This window comes from Talpa europaea (genome assembly GCF_964194135.1).
Source record: "Talpa europaea genome assembly, chromosome: 12".
NCBI lineage: Eukaryota > Metazoa > Chordata > Mammalia > Eulipotyphla > Talpidae > Talpa > Talpa europaea.
Window position 1 is genome coordinate 80,482,206 of NC_140079.1, and position 17,806 is coordinate 80,500,011.

The following is a 17,806-nucleotide window of genomic DNA, read 5'->3' on the forward strand; positions in this document are numbered from 1 at the left end:
TAAAACCAGGGTTATAGTGCAGTGTTGCCAGGAGGGGCCTGGACAGTGTATCTGCTAGGAAAAGCCAGGTGAGGGCCCTCGCCTCCTCCTTGAGGCCCATGCTTCCTCGAGTCCAGTAGCCTGTGCCTGTGGGTCTCCAGAAAGGAGGCACGGGAGGGACAGGAGCCACTCAAAGCTGGCCAGGGCTCTACAGTCCAGTTGATGTCAAAAAAGAGGACCACAGAGCCCTGGAGAGCTGGGGTTGACAGTGAAAGTGGGGAGACTGAGGCAGGAGATGACATGAGCCTCAGCCTGCAGAATGTGGGGCAGGATGCAGAGAAAAAGGGGAGCGAGAAGGGAGAAGCAGGGAGACATAAAGGCCAGGAAGGGATGTGGAGGGGTGAGAAGGAACCGGAAGGACAGTCCCCTCCGAAGGCCCTCTATAGTGCCTGAACTGCCACCAATGAAGGTAAGTCTGGAAAACATCAAAGTGACCAGCAAGAGGTGTCATTCTTGATGGAGGCTTAGAGTAGAATTTTAGGATGGAAGCTTTACTGGAAACTAGAAGTGGGAGTGGAAATGATTAGAGTCATGGAAATCCTTAGGCACAGCCTGGAGGTGAAGAGGTGGGAATAGGGAGAATTGCTGGTCATTCCAGAAAACAGTAGTCCTTGCGGCTTAACCCAATCAGACCCTGGCAGTGATAGCTTTCACAATAGGTAAAATACCAGAAAGACATGAATCCCCTCTTCCCCCCAAAGAACATTATATAAAACAACTGCCCTGCGAAATGCAGCAGCTCTCTGCCCACCTGTGTCAATGAGGGCGTGTCTTTTTCCTGATAAGCCTGCCCTTTCAAATTGCAGCCTCTGCCTGTTGGTGTCTATGCATACGTCTTTCTCCATAGTAAACTCGCTGTGTGCCAACACATGGGAAACTCTACAAAAACCTATCTCAGTGGGAACCCAAGGGTCCCACCCATTGAACCCCAACATCTCATCAGAACCTCATCAATTCTTACTTCTAATAAGATATAGCTCTGGTTGACATCACATTGGGAATGTGTGTTAAATGTTGGCAGGATTCAGGTCTGTGAACTCCTTTACAGCGAACCCAGCTGCTGCCCTGCCCTGCCCAGCTGGCCCCACAGAAGACCCAGCCTCCTGTGGGTGGTTTGGAGCCAAGGAAGCTCCAGGTCCTAGGGTTATGCCCCCCACCACTCCATTCCTCCTTGGAGAAGAGCAGAGGGCCCCACTGCTCCTGGCATCATGAGCTCAGGGCAAGACAAAGTCCATGACAGGCCAGTTTGAATGACTGTTACAGGGCTCGTCACGAGTCCTGTGATTCTGCCTCCAAGTGTCCTTCCTTCGGCCCAGGTCCCCCGAGGATGACGTCCCAAGGGGACAGTGGTAGGCAGTTAGGATGGAGACAGCGGTTTCTGGAATTGATTAAAGACTGGCCACTCCCCAGGATGGCAACGGCAGCGGAAGATCTAGATGAAAAAAAAAAACTACACCATGCCCAAGAGCAGACATGGTAGTGCCCCACAGATCCCCCGCCCTGGCAGGCAGAGCCTATAAAGCCCTAGAAGAGCAGGAAACACCCAAAGAGGGGAGGCAAGTCCCCTAAGTTGGCCGATTTCTGGGCAATAAAACAATTCCCCAAAAACACACCAAACACTCTTGCCCTCCCAAGGGAAGGGCAAAGCACGCCAGTCACTATTCTAATCCCTTCCAATCTCCTTTGCAGCAGAAGAGCGGGACAGGGAGACAGCAGAACGAGACTGGGCACTCCATAAAGGCCAGGAGCTCTGCCCCAGGCCTGGGTCTTCTGTGGGGATCTGCCCGCTGGCCTCTCCTGGGTGTAGTTTAATTCTGTCACTAAATAAACTAACTTTGGATTTGCGTCTACTAAGACGTGGGTTTGGATTCTTTCATGACCACAGTCAAGGACCGAACCCCCAAAGCTGAAAACAGTGGGAGTCCCAAGCTGAAAAGTGGTTTCTGCCTTGGCTCTCTCTCTCTCTCTGCGGGCAGAGAAGGGAGGTCCTGGACCAGAACTCCTTTGCCCACCTGAGCCTGGGGTCCCAGAGCAGCTGAGTTGGAAGGAACTTTGGAAGGGTCATCTGTGTCCTTCAGGGGAAAAACTGGAACGGGGACCCCAGGAGCCCATCTGTGCTACGGTGGCCCTTCTCCTGGTTCTGGGAAACCCGACAGCCCTGCACCTCCTCGGGAACGAGGGGAGGGGAGGGGCGATGCAGGACAAGAGTTAGAGCAGATTTAAGGCATTTGTTTTGTGCTATGTACAGAGAAGGGAGGTGGGAATTACATTCTCTGGGTAAGGACAGATCCTAACATCAGCTGGGCATCTGTCATGTGCCAGGGTTGGTGCCTGGGGGAGTCTGTCTAATCTTCCAGCTCTGGCCAGTCAGCATTCTTAGTCTCCCTTTCTGGAAAAGAAACCCAGGCTCGGAGAGACTAATGGGATGAGACTCCATAGTCCTGGCCCCAAAACTTGCTGAGGGAGGGGAGGCTGAACTCCAAGCAGAGGATCCCCCTATGTGTAACCCCAAGAGGCAGCCCTCCCTCGGGTGGGCATGACCAGTCTCGAAGCAGTGGCCAGGGCTGGGGCGGCTCACCTTGCACAGCGGAGGCAGCAGCAGGTGGGTGCGGGAGCTGGAGCAGCAGAAGCAGCAGGCAGAGCACCATAGTCCCCAGCCTCGACATGGGAGCTCGCAGGCCTGCGCACCTGTCTATCACCCTTGTGTGAGCCAGCAAATGAATGTTAGCCTAGGAACCCCCAAATAAATGGACCCTGGGAGAACTTTGATCCCTGTGACAGAAGATCCTCGCGCCAGCTCTACCTGAGTCAGTCTGGGAGCTACCCTTATGACTGGGGGTGTGGGCCTTGTTTCAGGCCAAAGGGCACAGGGAGGGAGCCAGGCAGTACATCAGCATGCAAATCATCAGATTCGTCACCAAAATAGAAGTGCAGGTACAGGGCCCTGAAGTAGACCAGGAGAATGAGGAACCTCTTGGAGGTGAGAGGTGAGGAGAAGAGACCAGGCCTGAGCTAACAGGAGAAGGTGCCGGCATTTCACTCCAGCCCCTATCAAGGAGACCCTCCTCCCCTCTTCTTCAGTGGGTCTCCAACCAGAACATGGGGTACAGGTCATGTCCATGCCGGAGCCTGTGATAACTGAGGGTTCTTGGGTCTGAGGGGCCAGGAATCTGTGGGTCCACATGTGAGCATGGACCCCTGTGGCCATCTGGAGTGGCCCCCCCACCTCAAGGTCCATGCCAGGTGTTTACCTCTTGGGGGCTCCCTTGTTCCTTGGGTCTAAGATTCACTGCCTCATCCAGGCAGAGGTGGTCCTGGCCCTGCTCAAGTGGGACAGGTGAGGGGCTCCGAGCTCTAGGTGTGGGCACAGAACAAGACAAAGTTGTTGTAGAGCAACCCCGATACAAAACGGGGTGCCTGACTGTGGGTCCTCACCTGCACGCTTAAAAGAACTTATCAATGCTCTACTGCAGGCACACGCGAAAGGTTAATAAAAGGTTTATTTACAAGGGAAGAGCAAATGAGGAAATGCACAGCTCAGGGAGAAAAGTGGGAGACAAAGTTTTAAATGCGTCCTACCCGATCCACCGATCTGGAATCCCAAATGGCACTCTGAGAGCTGGCCGCCAGCCAGGAGCCTTGAAGCCAGGAGGCGAACGACAGCGAGCCCCCCCCAAGGCCCACGTGTTTGGTTTTTATACCCAACCTGGCTGCTTAACTCCACCCTCAGGTCCCAGCCACCCTCCCTTTGGTGGTGATGGGATTTGTCTTTCCCAATGTCTTAATGGCTTTAGTCTGAACTGGAAGTGGAGTCCACAAAGCCTGCATGGGATTAGCTCAGGACATCATTTCTCCCTAACAAAGTGTCCCATGTCCAGACTTGGCACCCAACCCTGGTCTGAGAAGATCCTTCCCAGAGACCCAGGCCCCAGCCAGGCCACTACAGGGGAGGGAAGGAGGCCACTCACTCCACACCTTGTACTTCACAATTTGTTCTTTTATTGGTAGAGAGTTCCAGAGAGGGATGTCACTCTGGGGCTAACAAGGAATCCCAAGTGTCGGGTAGCCATGGGGCTTCCCAAAGGAGCAAAGATAAAGTCCTGGCAGGGGCTGGGCAGTGCCCACCAGCTCTGAGCAAAACAGGCTTGAGTTCCTATGTCTGTTTCCATTTGACCAGTGGGAGGAGGGGGCTGCGGCGGGCTCTCTGTTTGCCCCACTGTGTTATCATCAGCTGGGAGGCCCTCTCCCTCTCTGAGCCATTGTCACAAGTGGGGGATGGGAGAGAGGCGAGGTCCAAGGGGCCTGGTGTACCGCACCGCTCCCAGGCAGCCCAGGGTATGAGGAACATGGGTGGGGAACACGGAGTAACTTCTGGTGGGGGAGGTCCCTGAGTCACCTCAGAATTGGGGTGAGGCCAATGTGTCTGGGAGGACCAGAAATGACTAGAACTTTCAAGGTTGGGTTTGTCCTGCAGATTCTGACCTGCAGGGAGTGTTGCCTGTGTGAATGAGCCTGGGGGAGGCTGGATTATTTCCAGTAAAAGGGATGGGTTTGAAGGATCAGTCCATATTTGCTCTAAACTATTGCTCCGCAGCCCACCCATTCCTCCATCCCTCCATCCCTGTGCCCATCTGTGAAGTGGGTCTGACGACGGGAGTGGGTCTGAGGAGCTGGCCCAGAGTCATGCGTGACGGGAGCCCATTGAGGTACTGGGAGTCCAAAGTCATGGCCACAAGTTCCTGGGTCAGGGTGGTGCCAGCTTCACTCTTCCCTCCTGGCAACGGGAACCACAACAGGTGGACACAAGGCACAGCAGGAATCTTCTCAGTGGAGCTGGCACCTTTTCAGTCCCCACTTCCCTGGGCCAGCAACCACTCCCTCCTTGGCCTTGGACTGGGCTCAAGGCTCTCCAGGGACTTCCCTGACTATCACCCTCTTCGAGAGACCCCAGTCTCAGCCCACAAAGCCCTCCACAACCTTGAACCCCACTGGCTTGCCTTCAGCACCCCCACCCCCCCACACACAGAGACCGTGATCTTTCCTGCTGTCACACCTTTTCTTAAGAAGTGTCCCCTCACCTGGACACACCCCTGTCCTACTCATGGGGAAAAGATCTCGCTGCTTACCAGGCTCCGGAAGCAGGGAGCCCACTGCTTACTCACCAGCCTGGAAAGTGCGGCCCCGGTCCAAGGAACAAGAAGCAAACTGACTCAAATGACCCCCCGCCCACCACAGCCTGTTCTGACCCTTAACCATGCCCCCTGAGTCTGCATCCCTCTATGCCCTCCTCAAACCTTGGGCATGGCCCTGTGACCCCACCTACTGTTTGTATCTGATGCCCTCCCCCACACCCCTGGAGGTGACTCTAGGGGGCTCTCGGCCATCTCCCTACAGTGTTTGTCACTCCGTAATGTTTGTCAGGAAGAACTGGGATCGGAGCTTGCTCGGGGCAGGGCTGGGGTTGGACAGAGATGAACGAGCAATGCTTGGGCAGATAGTGTGATGCAGGAGATCAGAGCAGATGTGCTGGGTTTCCGCAGCAGCTGGGCATGTGTGGCAGGAACCAGAGGAAGCTGAACACATGAGAGCCTCCACGCAACAGTAGTCTTTGAATCGGATCTTAGAAACTGAGTGGAGCTGGTTTCCAGATAGAAACAGTAGTGTGAGGCATGGAAAAAGGGGCGCAATGGGCATCTGGACAGGGAGGAGTCCAGAAAGACCAGAAGGTCATCGAGGGCTGTCAGAGCCTGGCACAGCAGGACACACATCACCCACAGCCACAGAGAGCCCAGGTCATGTGGAAGCCAGGTCTGGAAGGCTTCGCAGCCCTTCTTCACCCTGCAGCTTTGCCCTCACCCTTGCCCCGGTAAGTGATATCTTCCCAGATGCCTGTGTTCTGGAACCTGCCAGGGTTATCTGCTCCTTTCCACTTGTGAGACAGGTTGCACTGCTCCCTGCCAACAGAAACGCTGCGGGCAGCAGGTGGCCAGGAGAACGGAGGGCTCAGTGGGCTTTGACCCTGGGCTTCCCTTGCAGGGGCTGTCACGCCTAAGCCTGGAGTCACAGCGGCTGGCCTGTTTTCAAAGAAGCAGAAAACATTGGGCCTCCCCGGTGGCTCAGCAGGTTGAGCACAGTGCTGTGAAGCTGTCCGCAGCCTCTGCTGCACGGGTTCGATTCCAGGCTGGCCAGGGAGATTCCACCTCTCCTTCTCGCCCACTGCTCCCCTCAGCTGTGTCTTTGGTCTATCTGCCTGTTCTGTTCCCCGCTCTGTCTCTGGTGAATCCTCTCACCCTCCTGCACTTCTGGCCTGTACCCCGGTTCTTATATAACTAAATAAATCTTTAAAAAAAAAAAAAAGCAGAGAACAGAGTGTCCACGGACTGCTTCCCTGGGTATCCCCACTGCCCTCTGTGCCTTGGTGAACCCCGGTTTCCTTATCTGTGAGGTGAGGTCATTGGGCTAGGCAGGGTAACTCCCTTTGACAGCCAGCCAGTCAGCCTTCTCTGGTGACGCTAACCCATTCTACAGCTGTTCCCAGGGTCGGGGTGGTAACCAAGGTGATGACAAACACCAGGGACATAAGTTTGTCATAAGTTTTTGTTTCCATTTCTCTGCCAGAGAGATAAAATCACACACGGCAGCAGGCGACCCGGAGTCGGGAGGGCCAGGGGCCCCGACTGACCTCCCACTACTGAGCTGCAGGGAGGGGGTGTTCTGACTGAGGTCCCCTTTCTCTGGGCCCAGAACCAGAACCTCTCCTGTCCTCGTCTTCCTCTGGGATTGGCTGAGGAAGACAGGACAACTACCACATACAGCAGGTGCTTGCTGGTTCTTAAGTCACAAGTCTCCCCCAGGGGCCAGCGCATGTCTGAGGACGGGCGTTTGGGGACACACAGGCCACCAGCTCAGGCCAGCCTCCCGACTGGATGTCCCCCTGAGGGCGGCCTCAGGGTACCCTCCCTGATGCCCCACGGCTTGGGGGCCTGAGGGGATAAAGGCTCCCCTGGGACCACAGGGCAGGCACCCAGGAGTGACAGCTGCCTGTCCCATATACAAGATGCTTAGCATCTAGTTTCTCAGTAGCTGGCACTTGAACAGGCCTGTTATCGTGTTATATTTTGCACTTTAATTTACTGTTTCTTGAACTTAGTACCCAGGCTATATATAGCGGGAGGTAATAATGGTGCCACGGCTGGAATGACCTATGGGAACAGAGAGAGAGATCCATTGATAGAGACTTGGAAATGGACAACTGGAAGTTTCTCTGGAAGGCTTGCTCAGTCGTTGAAAGTCCACGTCTGTAATGTGCAGCTCTCCCTCCCTCTGCTGGCGGGGGTGGGGGTGGACACAGGGGTGGAGGAGAGCAGATGTAGAGGGGATGCAGGTGTCTTGTCAGCTCTGCCCACCCCCACCCTGACCACTGAAGTGACTGTGGGGTGGGGGCGGCCCACACTGTCAGGCAGGGGGCGGAGCGCTTGGCCAGCGCTGGCAGAGACTGTGGTAACAGTTCACAGGACACAGATTATTGAGCATTTCAATGAGTGCTCATGTGAGCTAACTAGAGAGTCAAATGGATAGAAATTAGAATGAGGTTGCCAGGGGTGTGGGGAAGGAGACTTGGGAATGTTTAATGGGGATGAGGTTTCCATTTGGGAAGATGAGCAGCACTGGAGAGGGAGGCTGGTGGGGGTCGTGAAACCGAGCAAACCTGGTGGGCAGAATGACCCAGTTGGTGGGGCCTCACCTGCTTGCTCGGAACTGCAGGACGTGACTTAAAAGCAGACGCTCGGGGAGAAACGACGAGGGGATTTATTTACAAAGAGTGAGACAAGGGAGAGCTGAGAACAGAGTGAGTTCCCAGGCCAGCCCGTAGCCGGAGCAGTCTGCCCCAGACAGTGTCCATGTTACAGAGTTCAAGCCACAGCCGCCTGTGAAGATGCCCCCAGCCGCAGAGGCCATCCCGGGGCCATGCGCACACATGGAGGATGAAGGGGCAGCCCACTGCTGATCAGAGAGGGGACCCCAGGGACCAGAGAGCAAGCCCATGGAAGAGAGAAGGAGTCGCTCTGGCCATCAGGAGCGCCTGGGCCGGACATGTGGTGAAGAAAGCAACCTGTTACTTTTAAAGTCTCCATCGCGATGCTGCTTTACTCCTCACTCTCAGCAGGCACAGTTCAGGCAGGTTAAAACCCCACCTTCCACCTTCCAGTGCCTTCCACTGCCTGGGAGGTTGCTGGTCCCAGCCATGGTAGGGGTGGCAAGGTGGGGTCAGGATGTACAGGAAGATACAAGCAGCCTGAAGGCACCGGGCCACTGGCCTGGGAGCGCTCTAGCTGAAAGCACAGCACGTCCCAGGGGTTGGAAATGGTTATTCAAACTTCTGCTCTGGTAGGGGAGCCTGGCCATCCATTCTCGGTTTGTCCATACAAGAGATAGTTGCATTTGTGGTGCTGAGAGCATGCAAGGCCACCAGTGGAAGGTGGGGCGGCAGCTGCGCTGTGGCTCCCATAGGACCAGGTTGGAGGTCACAGCATTTGGGGAGCAGTGTCGGGTAGCCAGATAGGAAACACAAGTGCCACCTGCACAGCCCAGAATCACCATGTCCTCAGAGTCCAGGAACTCAACCACCAGGGGGCGCCATCGAGGGCCTAGGAGGGGCTGATAGGGCTTGGGTGCCCCAAGCCAGACCTGCACTGCACGTGAGAGAGCCGTGCAGCCAGGTCGAGACTCCCAACAGCTGCCACCCGGGGCTCAGCAGCTCTCGGTGCCACGCAGGAGGCAGCGGTAAAGGTTGTCCCTCTTACAGCTGCACACCAATGTGAATGTACCCTCTGCCACTGAGCCATCCACTTAAATGGTTAATTTGATGGTTAATAGCAAATTTTCCATAATGGGTATCTCACCACGAAGAAATTAAAAAATTTAAAATACAGGCCCTGGGATTGTATCTTGAAACCCAAATAAATGAACTTCGCAAATATTTCAAATGTAGGATTCAGTTCAGAAGCTTCTTGACAGATGGTGGGCAACGCTGCCAAGACAAGTGATCTCTTGACAAAGGCAGTCATGGCCCAGCCCTTGTGACTCCCCTGAGGGCGGAGTTAAGCAGTCAGGAGCAGAACCTGGGAGGAATTGGACCCACGACAACTCCTGAGCCAAAATGGAGATGGAGCCAACAGTGTTGCTGCTGGGGGTGGGGATATGAGGGAGCCACCATCCCACGGGTCCTCCTGGTACAGACCTTCCTCCTTCCTGAAACACTTTTGAACCCTTGCTGCTGGGACAGGACAACCTCCAAGCTCCCTTTCCACCCCTCTGTCTGCATCTTGCCACTCCTTGGAGCCTCTGCTCTCCCGCCTACCCTTTAAGCGCGGGCACTTCCGTGCTTCTTGCTGGGAACCTTTGCTCTGTGCTGTGATCACTGCCCCAGGGATCTGGTCTACCCCAGGGCTTCCTGAGACATCCAGCCCACGATGCCGATGCCAGTGTCTCCTCTGCAGACCCTTCCTGCAACATGTTCGACTGCCAGCTACTTCAGCTCTCAGCCACGTCACGTGGCTGGGCCTTGGGACTTACACCCACACCGACCCACCATTTCCTCCTCCAATCCTATTCTTCTGCTTCCAGATTTGGGCGTCCTTGGCCTTTGACTGGCACAAAAGAATTCAAAGCCCCATCCAGGCAAAGCAAAGTTTATTAGCAATAGAATGAAAGTACCCATGGGAAGAGGTCCAGGCGGGCAGAGACCAGGGCAGAACAGCTGAGGAAAGGTGGGGGACTCTTGGCTTAAATGGGGTGCAGAAGGCTGCTAGCTCCATCTGTTTCTAGGGTGTACTGTGCAGGCACTCCCAGTGTTAGGGGGAAAGGATGTCCCAAGCAAACTCCATACAGGCTTTGTGGACTCCACCCCCACCTCAGGCCAAAGCCATCAAGACACCGGGAACTACAAATCCCATCACCACCGACGGGAGGGTTGCTGGGACCTGAGGGTGGAGTTAAGCAGCCAAGACTGATATATAACCAGACATGTGGGCCTTGGGGGTCCTCGGCCTCTTGGCTCCTGGCTTGACTCTTGGCTTTTCGCCAGCTCTCAGCGTGCCATTGGGATTCTAGGTCAGCGGAGCTGGTAGGGCACATTCACAAATTTATCTCCCTCCCTTTCTCCCTGGGTTATTCATTTCTTCATTTCCCCTTCTTTTGAAAATAAACCCTTTAGTCACCTTTTTGTGTGTGCCCGCAGCGGAGATTATTGTAAGTCCCTTTTAAGCACACGGGTGAGGACCCACAGTCAGGCAACCCATTTTATGTCGGGGTTGCCCTGTAACACCAGGGTGTTGGTTTATTGGCCCAGGCGGGAGTTTCTAAGTTACTCCCCCTTCTGCTGTGCTCCCAGGATATAGTTTTATCAACCCCAGGAGCAAGCCTTCCCCCTTTGCTGCTTCGCACTCTCTGTGGACTTTATTGACCTGCCTGTAAGTTGGGGTGGGGAGCTGCCTGCTCCCCTCTGGGCATTTCTTGGCACTCCCCAGGCTTTATTGTCTTTGGCCAGTGTTTCCAGGGGTCCTGGGTACATTAGTCATTAATTTTTCTCTAGGCATCGCACCTCCTGCTCTGCCTAACACCTCCTTGCATTGCTCATCTCGGCGAAGGGCACCCACACTTCCAGCAGCCCAGTAAGCTGGTGTCATGCCTCGTCCTCTCCAAACACCCATCCAATCGCCAAGATGGTCCTGCCTCCCAAAGACTTTTCACAGGGACTGCTCCTCTCAGCACTGTCGCCTCTCCAGCCCAGGCCCCCTTCACCTCCCCCTGCCCACCATTCTCAGTCCTGCCGCCAGACTGAGCTGGCAGACATGCAGATTGGGTTCCATACAACTTGGACGGTGTCCCAACTCATACCGATATCATATCTCCGAGTCTAAATAACTTGGCACGGGTCATCTTTCCAACCTCCTCTCCCACCAGGACTCCTTTGCCCAACTATTCTTTATGTTCCTGGAATCTGCCTTCCTCTCACCTCTGGGCTCCCTGTCAAGGATTTTCTCTGTTGTAACACACTCCCCTCCCTTCCTTCTATCTGCTCATTCCTCCTTATCCTCCTCATCCTTAGAGGTCACCTCTTCCAGGAAGATTTCCTCCCACCTCACAAGCCTGAATTCCGGACCCCTCCCATTGCAAACTGTGCACGTCCCTTTCCACAACTCTAACCAGATGACACAGCCATTTAGCCATCTGTGTTCTCTTACGCTAAGCTCCGTGAAGACCAGGACCACTGTGTTCCCAGCACCTGGCACAGGGTAGGCATTCAATAAAAGTATGTTAAATGGATAGATGGGTGGATGGATGGGTGGATGGATGGGTGGATGGGTGGGTGGATGGGTGGGTTGGTGGCCTCAGACCCTTCAGATGTTGCCTCAAGGATCTCTCTGGCCCAGCCAGCTACTGGTAGTCTAAACATCACCGTAGAGGAGGCAGGCGAGAAGGAAAGAAAAGGGGCTATCCACAGTCTGTAAATCTGTCCCCCAACCCAGTCACAGATGTGTTCTAATGATGACCCCTCTGCGCTGCAGAAAGTCATCGCCCTCACGTAAGTTTTCTCCACTCAAAAATCAGGCAGCTGAGTTCATTCAGGCCAGAGCCCCGCCTCACCCACGGAACGCACATATTAGCTACAGGAAAGAAGGAAGAGAAGGTACAGGGATGCTCCCTCTGCCAGGATGTGGGGGGGGAGGGGGGCTCAGGGAAGGACATGCTCAGAGGACCACCGCTCAGGACTTGAAGAGACTGAGGGATCCAAGAGCTGAGAAAATGAAGAAAAGTCAGGATAAGCCCCTGCATTCCCTCTTACACCGGGGCACGTACACTGGGAACACTGTTTCCCTCGCTCTTACCAGACTCGGAAGGAGAGTGAAATTTTGGTACGCCTGGGAGGATTTGTTACCCAGGCCTTCTCTGAACTCTCTTGGTTGCTTTTACTGTCACACCTAAAGAGATGCTGATTTCTCCTGGGATTTCTGTGGGAACAGGCCACATTACTCCTGATAGCATAAGCAGGACAAGCTGCCAGTAATGCCTTCCAGGACTGGTTAATTCTCCACCTCTTGGTCTTATGAAGGTGGGAAAAGTGGATAGAAGGGAGAATGGAAATTTAAGAGGCAGGAAGGAGTTGCTGAAACTTCTGCTTCTTGTCTTTGAATACCATGAGGGAGCTCACAGCCAGGTTCAAGACCCAGAGAGACCAAGATGGAAGGCTCCAGAAAGGGCTGGTATAGAAACATTCTGATGATATAAGCAGATGAGTTAGTTGAAAGAGCCCTGAAGGGGGAAGCAGAATGTCCACATTCTGCCTTCATTTTGGGCTCGCCAAACGTCACGTTTTCTCCTCCTCTATCTACACAATGGGACAGTGGCAGCAGCAGATCCTTCCAGTGCTGTCCTCCTATTTTGAGTGGTTAAGGGTCTAGAAATGACCTGTAGGTCTCAAAAAATGTCATTATATAGCAAGGAGTCCATGAAGGTTTGCCACTGGTAATTAAAGGAGGCATTGGCACAGACAATTCTTTCTGTTTCAGATGGTTCCATTCAGGTACTGCACTGAAAGAGGGGGATGGGACCAGATAATCAGACAGCAACTGAGACCCCTTTGCTACCACATCAATCCCTAGAAGATAGTGGGGATACGAGGGACAATGGGAAGGAAGGAAGCAAGAAATGAAAGAGGATGAAGAAAACAAGAGTCCTATAAGTCAAAAGAAAAAAACACTGTCCATGTGGGCAGTGCATTGGCAAGAAGAAGATGGCGGAAGGGTGGAACAAGACTGCAAGGAGGCCAAAGCGGATCAGGGAATCATCAACTGATTAGCTGATGAGGGAAGCTAGGCGGGGAGGCCTGTAGAGTGACATACTAGACTTACTCGGTCTCCTGGCTGGAGAGTAAATCATCAATTCAGTTGTGCAGATGCTAGTGGACAGGGCTGGACAGTCGAAGTGGTACTAAACCCAGAGCCTGGGTGGAGCCAGCTGACATGGAGGACAAAGGAGGAAAAAAAACCAGAAGTTATAACGGGTGAAGGAGAGTCAGAGAGCCTGGAAGATGTGTCTGAAGAAGCAGCAGCATGGATTGTGGTTCAGGAGCTGTCAGGTGACACCTGCATTTGGTGACCCTGGGCTGCTTTGGAAGCGTGCAGATCCTCCGCTGAGGGTAGTGTCTGGCGCTCCAGAGATGGCTCTAGTTGTAGAGGAGGATGTGAGAGCTGATGGGCATGAGGGACCAGAGCTATCGGAGGCAGAGGGGATGGAAGTAGAAATCTCTGGTTTGGCAGAATGACTACTGGTGTCTATGCCTCACCTGAGGTTTAGATATTTGTCCAGAGGTGACTGGGAATGAAGAGGAAAGGATGGGGCTTGATGAGGACAATGGCCTAAGAGCTGTTATAGTATTGGGAGCATCGATGAATCAGTTGTTTTGGAGAGATAAATGGTAGCGGTGAAGCACTGAATTCCTCAAATGGTAGAATGAGGGCAACAGGCCAGAAGCTCACAAGGACGTGGAACCCACCAAGAGTGGCCAAGGAGGTATCAACAGCAAAAGTAGAACCAGGCAAATCAGAAAGTTGAGTGTGATGGAAATTGTCACAGATTGTCCAGAGACCAAAATGGTGGAGAATTCTTCAGGACTTCACATGGAACAGCATTTTTATTAGCCGTGGTGGCAGAGGGAAGAGTTGAACCAAAGAGTAAAACAAATCTAATGTTTTGTGTAGCTAGTGGGTGCTCTGGGATGGGATGTGGGTGTTTGCCCAGAGATCAGGGTAGCAGAAATTAATTCACCAGGACCAGATGGGAAAGAATTTGTGTTCCCAGTGGTATAGAAGGTATCTGGTGGAACTGTAGGATCTGATGAATCTGAGAGGGTTGTGGAGGGGCGGGTTCCACAGTAAAGGGCAAATGTATTTCTTCATCTCCAACTAGAGTAGAAATGATTCTCCTGAACTTGAATTCCATTTGGGAAGGGTGACATAGGAGGTCACTCAAGGATGGGCCTGAAGGATGGACAAACCCTCCTGGGAGAATTCCAGTTGTCTGCACCAACGTGTCAGGGCCAGCACTTCCATCTTCTCTGGTAGAGAAGGTTCCAGAGGAAAGGGTCGATTCAGACAAATCACACCTGCTTCTGAATACAGAGTTTGATCCAGTGGGATTTGCAGCACTCGTGAGCCCAGTGGCCAGGGTATTGGTAGAAAATATGACAGGACTGATGGGGTAGAAGCACTTGGGAGAGGCTGTGTTTTCATGACTCTGAGATGGCTGAGGAGAAGGCAGGTTCCTCCAGAATGGACGTGTCTGACGGCCCTTCATCTCCCCACTAGGACATTGTCCACTCCTGCTACTTACAAACACACTTCTGCTTGTGGTAAGCTCAGTCAGCAGGTCTGCAGGAACAGCCTCAAAGGGCCGGGTTTGGAGGGGGGTACACTCCAGGATGGCTGCCGAACAGCTGTGGGAACTTGTGCAGTAGATTTCTGAACTCCCATCTGCCCCTAGAAATGTCTACCCTGCTCCCTCGAGAATAATCTACAAGAGAAGCCAGGTGGAGACCTGGGATGTCTTCAGTCACGCAGCCCTGGATGTACCTTCAGCCCTGCTACTAAGGCCTGTGTTCCACCCAGCAGACGTCAGCAGGGAGTGTAACCTGGCTAGGGCACGTCGGCTCCTCCAGGACCCTACCCCAAGCCCCAACCCACTGTTGTGAGTGGAGAGGCTTCCTGGCTTTCCAGTGTCAGCAAGCAATGCCGCCTTGCCCCTACCTACATCTCCCTGGTTGCTGCCAAAGCATGGTATAGTAGATTGACTATGTGCCCCCAAAAGCTATATTCAAGTCGTCAGAGCCAGTTCCTGCCTAGGTCTTATTGGTAAATAGATCCCTGCATAACTGAGGTGAGGATCTCAAAATCAGATTGTCTTGAATTTAGGGGGCCCTAAGTCCAAATACTGGCATCCTAATGAGAGAACGGAAGAGACTGAACACACACACAGAGATGGCCACGTGAAGACAGCCAAGAAGACCAGGAGGCACCAGGAGCTGAAGGAGGCAAGGAAGCCTCCTCCCCTAAGAGTCAGGAGGGCCCTGCTGATACCTTGATTGCCGACCTCCAGCTTCCACAGCTGTGAAAGAATAACCTTCTGCCATTGAAGCCACCGCGTTGGAGGTGATTTGCTGCAGCAACCCTGGAAATGCGCACGTGGGCAGCCCCAGTCAGTGAGTGGTGAGGAAGGTGAGCCGGGGAGCCACACGGCTTGGCCTCGAATCCTGGCTCCTCCACTCGACCATGGGTGGGCAACCTTGAACAACTGGTTACTATCCCTGTGCTTTGCTTTCCCCAGGTATAAAACAGAAATCAGTAACAGCACATTTTTCTAGGTCAGGAGAGTTAAATGACGTAAAAGACATTATTGAGAACAGCGCCTGGCACATAGTAGGCCCGCAGTGAGCATCAGCAGTACCCAGACTCCAGCATCAGAGTCACTTCCCAAGTGCCTATACCCTCAGGGCTTCGATGATCAACATTCCTGCGCTCTCTGGAACTCAGAGAGCAGTTATGCAGTTATGCACGGCTGTGTTCACTGAATGAGTAGGTTTCTTTACTCGCTGAGCAAAACAGCACTTCCCATTAATTGCTTGGTGCTTACATCACACACCTTCCAAAGGTGCCGCTTCACCTACTGGGGGCAAATCTGTTCTCACCGTCACCCACTCTTACCTCACTTTATATATATTGAACATGTCCTTTCCCAGGACCCCAACAAAGACCTCATCTGTCACCCCGACCACCACAGGCCTGGAGAAGGCCCAGGCTCCAGGCATGGCAGGTCCCGATGTAAGTATATTGGCCTTCTGAGATTAGGGGGTCAAGGTCCCTGACCATCTTCCTCCAGCACCAAGCCCCCAACATCACAGGAGGAAGGGCACAGGTGGCAAATCCACCCAGCACTCCCACTCACTGATGGAGAAGCTCCTCTGCCCCACCCACTCCCTAAGAAAGTGGGTCCCCCATCTGTGTTCTCTGTGGGGGCAGTTGTGGCCCCGGATGGCTGCCCACAGGTTCTTTCCTTCCTTGCAGGCCATCCTAGGCCTCCTACTTTTCATCCAGAAGCCCCTGTTCTTCACCCAAGGGAAAGGAAGACATGCAGCAGCCTCTTGTACAAAAAATGCTGTATTTTGCTCACAGGGAGAACTGGCCACCCGCCGGCTGCCTGTCCCTAAAGGGCACCTTCCTGCAAAGAAAGTTGAGGACTGGTGGGCTCAGAGAACACTGCAGGGCTGGGGTGAGGATGGAAGAGGAAGGGGGAGGAGGAGCAGGAACAGGGAAGGGAATGGGAAGGGAAGGGAGAGCTAGGGAGAATCAGGGGAACCTAACCCACCTCAGGGCCCCACTTCTCATACTTGGGACCTAGGACGACCCACGTCCCACCCCCACCCATGTCCCACTCCCACCCAGGGTGACTCAGGGGTGTTTCTGGGGGAGAGGAAGGGATGAAGCTTCAAAATAGGGCCAGGGCTTGGGGAGCACCAGTTAGGGGGGTCCTAAGATGCAGAGGGTATCTGTGCCTAGCTAAGGACAGGGATATGAGGGGAGGAGGGGGGATTTAGGACTGGGGCACTGGAGGGAGGGGTACAGATTTAGGGCAGAGGGAAGGGGAGATTAAGGAAAATGGAGATTTGGGGCTGAGGTCTGGGCTATACGGGATGATTTAAGGAATCGGTGGGGGGAGAAGGTTTAAGGATAGGAGCAAGGGAGGCAGCGTTGAGTTACATAAGGAGCGACGGGGGCTGCGGGCTGGCTACAGGGATGCTCACAGGAAACCAGAAACTGAGGTCTGAGTCTGGGCAGGCGTGTGGGGTTTGGGGATCTGAGAGAGGCCATTAAGCACAGAGTGGAGAATGGAAGGTGGGCTGGGACAGAACTGATGAGTACATCTGGTCTGCATGGTTACACGGGATCAGGACAGCTGTGCCAGTTTACAGGTGACTGGCCTAGGGCTCCACAGCAGGAGAGCTCGGATTGGAACTGGGTTTCCAGGTGGATTTCACTCTAGTAGGAGAAGCATGGGTCAGGGCATGGTCTGGTTTTGCCCAAGGAAGCCAGGAGTCGGCTGCGCGAGTCTGGGCCATCTCTAGTAATTAAGGCAGAGCAGAGAGCTCCTGCCCACCATCTGGGCAGGGTGGAAGGGAAGTGAATCTGCCCTTTCAGGGCTCACAGCCAGGATGAGGTCACCTCGGGTCTCTGGATGTGCACCTGCCAGAGTGCGTGAGAAAGGGAGTGAGAACAGGGGCCATCTGCTGGTGTGGGCCGGAGGTGACTGCCTCCTGGTGCGGCCCATGCCCCTGGCCTGCCCCTTTGCCCTCTCACCTTGACACTGGTGTCCACTGTCTCCAAGGCCACCTGGGCATTTTCCTGATTGACTACAGCGAGAGAAAAGAGGGGTGAGAAGGGAACAGGGGAGAGGCGCACAGGGGAGGGAAGGAAGGCAGGGCCTCCAGGGCTCCTAAGCACCTGCGAGGGCCTGGACCGTTCTCAGCGGGGGCCTGGGGAGGCATAACCAAGCTCCCTGGCCAGAGGGGGAAGCTTGTCCTGGGCTAGGGAGATTGTCCTGTCCCACCCCAGCCTCAGCGGTGCCCAGAGCAGCCCTTGCCCGCCTTGGCCAGGAGGAAACACTCACCTGTTCCTTCATCCTCGAAGCCCAGGTTTGTAAAAGTCCCAACGCT